This window comes from Oncorhynchus kisutch, linkage group LG13 (genome assembly GCF_002021735.2).
Source record: "Oncorhynchus kisutch isolate 150728-3 linkage group LG13, Okis_V2, whole genome shotgun sequence".
In the NCBI taxonomy this organism is placed as follows: Eukaryota; Metazoa; Chordata; class Actinopteri; order Salmoniformes; family Salmonidae; genus Oncorhynchus; species Oncorhynchus kisutch.
In genome coordinates, this window is record NC_034186.2 from 4,642,329 (window position 1) to 4,651,215 (window position 8,887).

Consider the following 8,887-nt stretch of genomic DNA (forward strand, 5'->3'; position numbering starts at 1 on the left):
ACCTGTACAGACCTATTGGTATCATTAAGGACAGTTACCTGTACAGGTCTATTGGTATCATTAAGGACAGTTACCTGTACAGACCTATTGGTATCATTAAGGACAGTTACCTGTACAGACCTATTGGTATCATTAAGGACAGTTACCTGTACAGACCTATTGGTATCATTAAGGACAGTTACCTGTACAGACCTATTGGTATCATTAAGGACAGTTACCTGTACAGACCTATTGGTATCATTAAGGACAGTTACCTGTACAGACCTATTGGTATCATTAAGGACAGTTACCTGTGCAGGCCTATTGGTATCATTAAGGACAGTTACCTGTACAGACCTATTGGTATCATTAAGGACAGTTACCTGTACAGACCTATTGGTATCATTAAGGACAGTTACCTGTACAGACCTATTGGTATCATTAAGGACAGTTACCTGTACAGACCTATTGGTATCATTAAGGACAGTTACCTGTACAGACCTATTGGTATCATTAAGGACAGTTACCTGTACAGACCTATTGGTATCATTAAGGACAGTTACCTGTGCAGGCCTATTGGTATCATTAAGGACAGTTACCTGTACAGGTCTATTGGTATCATTAAGGACAGTTACCTGTACAGGTCTATTGGTATCATTAAGGACAGTTACCTGTGCAGGCCTATTGGTATCATTAAGGACAGTTACCTGTACAGGTCTATTGGTATCATTAAGGACAGTTACCTGTGCAGGTCTATTGGTATCATTAAGGACAGTTACCTGTACAGGCCTATTGGTATCATTAAGGACAGTTACCTGTACAGGTCTATTGGCATCATTAAGGACAGTTACCTGTACAGACCTATTGGCATCATTAAGGACAGTTACCTGTACAGACCTATTGGCATCATTAAGGACAGTTACCTGTACAGACCTATTGGCATCATTAAGGACAGTTACCTGTGCAGGTCTATTGGTATCATTAAGGACAGTTACCTGTACAGACCTATTGGCATCATTAAGGACAGTTACCTGTGCAGGCCTATTGGTATCATTAAGGACAGTTACCTGTACAGGTCTATTGGCATCATTAAGGACAGTTACCTGTACAGACCTATTGGCATCATTAAGGACAGTTACCTGTACAGACCTATTGGTATCATTAAGGACAGTTACCTGTACAGGTCTATTGGCATCATTAAGGACAGTTACCTGTACAGACCTATTGGCATCATTAAGGACAGTTACCTGTACAGGTCTATTGGCATCATTAAGGACAGTTACCTGTACAGACCTATTGGCATCATTAAGGACAGTTACCTGTACAGACCTATTGGCATCATTAAGGACAGTTACCTGTACAGGTCTATTGGCATCATTAAGGACAGTTACCTGTACAGGTCTATTGGTATCATTAAGGACAGTTACCTGTACAGGTCTATTGGCATCATTAAGGACAGTTACCTGTACAGGTCTATTGGTATTATTAAGGACAGTTACCTGTACAGGTCTATTGGCATCATTAAGGACAGTTACCTGTACAGGTCTATTGGCATCATTAAGGACAGTTACCTGTACAGGTCTATTGGCATCATTAAGGACAGTTACCTGTACAGGTCTATTGGTATCATTAAGGACAGTTACCTGTACAGGTCTATTGGTATCATTAAGGACAGTTACCTGTACAGGTCTATTGGCATCATTAAGGACAGTTACCTGTACAGGTCTATTGGTATCATTAAGGACAGTTACCTGTACAGGTCTATTGGCATCATTAAGGACAGTTACCTGTACAGGTCTATTGGTATCATTAAGGACAGTTACCTGTACAGGTCTATTGGCATCATTAAGGACAGTTACCTGTACAGGTCTATTGGTATCATTAAGGACAGTTACCTGTACAGGTCTATTGGCATCATTAAGGACAGTTACCTGTACAGGTCTATTGGTATCATTAAGGACAGTTACCTGTACAGGTCTATTGGCATCATTAAGGACAGTTACCTGTACAGGTCTATTGGCATCATTAAGGACAGTTACCTGTACAGACCTATTGGTATCATTAAGGACAGTTACCTGTACAGACCTATTGGTATCATTAAGGACAGTTACCTGTACAGGCCTATTGGTATCATTAAGGACAGTTACCTGTGCAGGCCTATTGGTATCATTAAGGACAGTTACCTGTACAGACCTATTGGTATCATTAAGGACAGTTACCTGTACAGACCTATTGGTATCATTAAGGACAGTTACCTGTACAGGCCTATTGGTATCATTAAGGACAGTTACCTGTGCAGGCCTATTGGTATCATTAAGGACAGTTACCTGTACAGGTCTATTGGTATCATTAAGGACAGTTACCTGTACAGGTCTATTGGTATCATTAAGGACAGTTACCTGTACAGGTCTATTGGTATCATTAAGGACAGTTACCTGTACAGGTCTATTGGTATCATTAAGGACAGTTACCTGTGCAGGCCTATTGGTATCATTAAGGACAGTTACCTGTACAGGTCTATTGGTATCATTAAGGACAGTTACCTGTGCAGGCCTATTGGTATCATTAAGGACAGTTACCTGTACAGGTCTATTGGTATCATTAAGGACAGTTACCTGTACAGGTCTATTGGTATCATTAAGGACAGTTACCTGTACAGACCTATTGGTATCATTAAGGACAGTTACCTGTACAGGTCTATTGGTATCATTAAGGACAGTTACCTGTACAGGTCTATTGGTATCATTAAGGACAGTTACCTGTACAGGTCTATTGGTATCATTAAGGACAGTTACCTGTACAGGTCTATTGGTATCATTAAGGACAGTTACCTGTGCAGGCCTATTGGTATCATTAAGGACAGTTACCTGTACAGACCTATTGGTATCATTAAGGACAGTTACCTGTACAGGCCTATTGGTATCATTAAGGACAGTTACCTGTACAGACCTATTGGTATCATTAAGGACAGTTACCTGTACAGACCTATTGGTATCATTAAGGACAGTTACCTGTACAGACCTATTGGTATCATTAAGGACAGTTACCTGTACAGACCTATTGGTATCATTAAGGACAGTTACCTGTACAGGTCTATTGGTATCATTAAGGACAGTTACCTGTACAGACCTATTGGCATCATTAAGGACAGTTACCTGTACAGGCCTATTGGTATCATTAAGGACAGTTACCTGTACAGACCTATTGGTATCATTAAGGACAGTTACCTGTACAGGCCTATTGGTATCATTAAGGACAGTTACCTGTACAGACCTATTGGTATCATTAAGGACAGTTACCTGTACAGGCCTATTGGTATCATTAAGGACAGTTACCTGTACAGGTCTATTGGTATCATTAAGGACAGTTACCTGTACAGACCTATTGGCATCATTAAGGACAGTTACCTGTACAGACCTATTGGCATCATTAAGGACAGTTACCTGTACAGGCCTATTGGTATCATTAAGGACAGTTACCTGTACAGACCTATTGGTATCATTAAGGACAGTTACCTGTACAGGTCTATTGGTATCATTAAGGACAGTTACCTGTACAGACCTATTGGTATCATTAAGGACAGTTACCTGTACAGACCTATTGGTATCATTAAGGACAGTTACCTGTACAGACCTATTGGTATCATTAAGGACAGTTACCTGTACAGACCTATTGGTATCATTAAGGACAGTTACCTGTGCAGGCCTATTGGTATCATTAAGGACAGTTACCTGTACAGACCTATTGGTATCATTAAGGACAGTTACCTGTACAGACCTATTGGTATCATTAAGGACAGTTACCTGTACAGACCTATTGGTATCATTAAGGACAGTTACCTGTACAGACCTATTGGTATCATTAAGGACAGTTACCTGTACAGACCTATTGGTATCATTAAGGACAGTTACCTGTACAGACCTATTGGTATCATTAAGGACAGTTACCTGTGCAGGCCTATTGGTATCATTAAGGACAGTTACCTGTACAGACCTATTGGTATCATTAAGGACAGTTACCTGTACAGGTCTATTGGTATCATTAAGGACAGTTACCTGTGCAGGCCTATTGGTATCATTAAGGACAGTTACCTGTACAGGTCTATTGGTATCATTAAGGACAGTTACCTGTGCAGGTCTATTGGTATCATTAAGGACAGTTACCTGTACAGGCCTATTGGTATCATTAAGGACAGTTACCTGTACAGGTCTATTGGCATCATTAAGGACAGTTACCTGTACAGACCTATTGGCATCATTAAGGACAGTTACCTGTACAGACCTATTGGCATCATTAAGGACAGTTACCTGTACAGACCTATTGGCATCATTAAGGACAGTTACCTGTGCAGGTCTATTGGTATCATTAAGGACAGTTACCTGTACAGACCTATTGGCATCATTAAGGACAGTTACCTGTGCAGGCCTATTGGTATCATTAAGGACAGTTACCTGTACAGGTCTATTGGCATCATTAAGGACAGTTACCTGTACAGACCTATTGGCATCATTAAGGACAGTTACCTGTACAGACCTATTGGTATCATTAAGGACAGTTACCTGTACAGACCTATTGGCATCATTAAGGACAGTTACCTGTACAGACCTATTGGCATCATTAAGGACAGTTACCTGTACAGACCTATTGGCATCATTAAGGACAGTTACCTGTACAGACCTATTGGCATCATTAAGGACAGTTACCTGTACAGGTCTATTGGCATCATTAAGGACAGTTACCTGTACAGGTCTATTGGTATCATTAAGGACAGTTACCTGTACAGGTCTATTGGCATCATTAAGGACAGTTACCTGTACAGGTCTATTGGTATTATTAAGGACAGTTACCTGTACAGGTCTATTGGCATCATTAAGGACAGTTACCTGTACAGGTCTATTGGCATCATTAAGGACAGTTACCTGTACAGGTCTATTGGCATCATTAAGGACAGTTACCTGTACAGGTCTATTGGTATCATTAAGGACAGTTACCTGTACAGGTCTATTGGTATCATTAAGGACAGTTACCTGTACAGGTCTATTGGCATCATTAAGGACAGTTACCTGTACAGGTCTATTGGTATCATTAAGGACAGTTACCTGTACAGGTCTATTGGCATCATTAAGGACAGTTACCTGTACAGGTCTATTGGCATCATTAAGGACAGTTACCTGTACAGGTCTATTGGCATCATTAAGGACAGTTACCTGTACAGGTCTATTGGTATCATTAAGGACAGTTACCTGTACAGGTCTATTGGCATCATTAAGGACAGTTACCTGTACAGGTCTATTGGCATCATTAAGGACAGTTACCTGTACAGGTCTATTGGTATCATTAAGGACAGTTACCTGTACAGGTCTATTGGCATCATTAAGGACAGTTACCTGTACAGGTCTATTGGTATCATTAAGGACAGTTACCTGTACAGGTCTATTGGCATCATTAAGGACAGTTACCTGTACAGACCTATTGGCATCATTAAGGACAGTTACCTGTACAGGTCTATTGGCATCATTAAGGACAGTTACCTGTACAGACCTATTGGCATCATTAAGGACAGTTACCTGTTTTTTTTATTTAACCTTTATTTAACGATTTTCAATGACAGCCTAGGAACAGTGGGTTAACTGCTTGTTCAGGGGCAGAACAACAGATTTATACCTTGTCAGCTCGGGGGTTTGAACTTGAAACCTTTCGGTTACTAGTCCAACGCTCTAACCACTAGGCTACCCTGCCGCCCCTGTATAGGCTGGAATGATGATGGAATGATACCAATAGACCTGTACAGGTAACTGTCCTTCATGATGCCAATAGGCCAAGTATACCTTGCTTTGTGCAACTGGCTCACTGACCTGTCATGTGACTCTCTCCCCAGGTGCTGCGTGTGGGACTGATGGGGTGTCACGGCAACAAAGCCAATGTTGACATGGTGCTGGAGGCCTTGACAGATGCTCTCAAAACACTGCCATAAGAGCAAGGCCAAAGTCTGTATCAACATTGTAAACCTCCTCTGACAGGCTAAAACATGTACTGTCATCAGAGTAAGGCCAAAGTCTGTATCAACATTGTAAACCTCCTCTGACAGGCTAAAACATGTACTGTCATCAGAGTATAAGGTATAACATGGCTGTCTCGAAGTCCGTTTAAGTTGTCCACACTGACTTGTGGGGTGGATGGAGAAAATTCATTCACTTCATCCATGCTACTGTTCTTTGATTTAGTCTCTCTCCCTTCTCATATAAAGTTAGGATTCATGAGATACCCTGTAAGAGCTTTTGTGCACAATCCCCTTCAGTGTCATAAATGTTGAGTATTTGGTTATGTTTCAAGTGTGTGCAGAAGGGAAGAATATCGTTTTCCAGATGAAGGGAAATACTGCAACTGTGGAGGTGAACACGCACCTGAATTCTTGGAGTGCCCTGATAGGGTGAAGGAGAATGAGGTGGCAAGGGTAAGGAGTGCCCTGATAGGGTGAAGGAGAATGAGGTGTCAAGGGTAAGGAGTGCCCAGCGTGTCTCCTATCTGGAGGCGGTGAGAAAATTGGAAGGAACGAGTGTCGGGAAGAAACAATGGTATTAGATCCACCACGACCAGGGAAGGTTTCAAAGCAAATTGTATTGGTCACATACACATGGTAAGCAGGTGTTAATGCAAGTGTAGCAGGTGTTAATGCAAGTGTGCTTCTAGTTCTAGTTCTAGTTCCGACCATGCAGTAATATCTAACAAGTAATCTAACATATTCACAACAACTACCTAATACACACAAATGTAAAGAGAAGAATATGTACATGTAAATATATGAATGAGCGATGGCCGTGCGGCATAGGCAAGATGCAGTAGATGGTATGGAATACAGTATATTCATATGAGTAATGTAGGCAGTGTTGCCAACTCATTTTCAGGGGAAGTTGCTAGAGGCAGGTCGATTTGTGGAATAAAGTTGCAAGATTACGTTGTGACGTCATCGCGTAAAATTGCGTCATTACGTAGAATACACAATAACGTTACTCAAACATCTCGGCAAAAAAAAATACGATTTGGGGGCCTCCCGGGTGGCGCAGTCTGTACCACCAGAGACCCTAGGTTCGCGCCCATTGGCTCTGTCGCAGCCGGCCGCGACCGGGAGGTCGGTGGCGCGACGCACAATTGGCCTAGCGAAAAAAAGAGGGTAAAAAATATATATATATATGATTTGTTATTTTATATTTGTTTGTTTATCACATCTTTATTTTTAAAACTAATATAAACACAACACATTTTATATGATCAGATAATTTTATTTTTTTAAACACAACACATTGAACATTTTATTTATTTTATTTTTAACTAATAAACTTACACATTCTGAACAATTATAGTTTTAAGCAGTGTATTGGTAGTTAGTTAACATGCTACCCAACTGATCAACAATTATAGGTTCAAGCCAATAACAAGGTATATATGCTATCTTATTGAACAAATATCTTCAAATAATGATGTGTGCGCTAGGCATCTCTCTCCAGGTTGTTGTGCTTTAAAAAATTTTTTTTTTTAAAAATCAATACATAAAGCACATGAGGGAACACAAGCATACATAGATTACAAACAATGGACAATCGCGCTAGGGGCGGGGCTAGGGGAGGGGCTGGGGGCGGGGCCAGGGGGGTACAATATCACATTACAATTACACAAGGACCTTAAGGGACATGCATATACTTACAATTCTAACAGCTTTTTTGTTAGTAGAGCATTTAACCGTCTTAAAATACAGTTCAATTTCTTTTTGTAGGGTACGAAAATGTTGTTTTCTGTTTGTAAATTTACATTTGTGTATATGAAATTTGGCCAAAAGAATAATGAAATGAATTACATAAAAATTATTCCGCTTATTTCTATTGTATGTAAAGAATCCAAACAGTACATCTCTCCACAATAGTGTAACATCTTCATAAATGTGTTCAATTATCAACCTACTGATGTCTTGCCACAGTTTTCTTACATGCATACAATGCCAAAAAAGATGCACAACTGTTTCTGGGTGGTCATTACAAAAGGAGCAATTTGAGTTGATGTTTTCCTTAAACTTCTTCATATAGTGGTTGGCAGGATAATATTTATGAATAATTTTAAAGGAAACTTCCTTAATTTTGTTAACAAGTAGGTATGTGTGTGGCAACATCCAAACTTTTTTCCAACAGACATTATCAATAAATCCATTCCAATAAGGCATGACATAAGGTATAGATACAACATCCTTCCAGGTTGTTGTGCTGCTTGGCTGGCTAGCTGCTCAATCCTTTCCTCCAGATATGAAGGCCTAGAGAACAAGGGACTCAAACTGTGAAAGACAAGGTCAGTTTCAAGGGCCTTACTATTTACTGTAGGTCTATTGATTTATCACAAAGCACATTCAATCATTTCAACCTTGAACTACACATACACTGAGTTTATATGACACAGACTGACCAGGTGAAGCTATGATTCCTTATTGATGTCACCTGTTAAATCCACTCCAGACAGGTTATAGGATCATTTTTAAACCTTGAGACATGGATTGTGTATGTGTGCCATTCAGAGGGTGAATAGGCAAGACAAAAGACTGAAGTGAACGAGGTATGGGAGTAGGTTTCAGGCACACTGGTTTGTATCAAGAACTGCAACGCTGCTGGGTTTATCACACTCAACAGCTTCCTGTGTGTATCAAGAATGGTCCACCACCCAGAGGACATGCCAGAGACCATGCCCCAACCATATAGCTCAGTGTTCAATATAACCATTTAGCTCAGTGTTCAATATAACCATTTAGCTAAGTGTTCAGTAGAGCCATACAGCTCAGTGTTCAATATAACCATTTAGCTCAGTGTTCAATATAACCATTTAGCTCAGTGTTCAGTAGAGCCATACAGCTCAGTGTTCAATATAACCA